At 47.0% G+C, this 319-nt stretch overlaps 1 protein-coding gene across 1 annotated transcript in view; it reads right to left on the bottom strand.

Moving 5' to 3' along the window:
* Positions 1–319, bottom strand: part of ECH1 (enoyl-CoA hydratase 1) — a 12,321-nt gene that overhangs the window by 11,450 nt on the left and 552 nt on the right. The window lies entirely within an intron of this gene.

Genomic DNA, 319 nt, shown 5'->3' on the forward strand with positions numbered 1-319 from the left:
AAAAAAAAAAAAAAAAAAAAAAGAAAGAAATTATCTGAGCATCTTAATGCATGCCTGTAGTGCTAGCTCCTCTGAGGGCTGAGGTGGAAGGATCGCTTGAGCCCAGCAGGTTGAGGCTGTAGTGGCCATGAGTGTATCAACGCACTGTAGCCTGAGTGACAGAGTGAGACTCTGACTCAAAAAAAAAAAAAGTAAGCCAGGTTTGGTGGCTCAGTCTGTAATCCCACGCCTTTGGGAGGCTAAGATGAGTGGATTGCCTGAGCCCGTGGGTTCGAGACCCGCCTGGGCAGCGAGACCTCATCTCTACAAGAAATCAAAA

This window comes from Carlito syrichta, unplaced genomic scaffold, assembly GCF_000164805.1.
Source record: "Carlito syrichta isolate Samal-C Ts95f unplaced genomic scaffold, Tarsius_syrichta-2.0.1 Scaffold316424, whole genome shotgun sequence".
Lineage (NCBI taxonomy): Eukaryota > Metazoa > Chordata > Mammalia > Primates > Tarsiidae > Carlito > Carlito syrichta.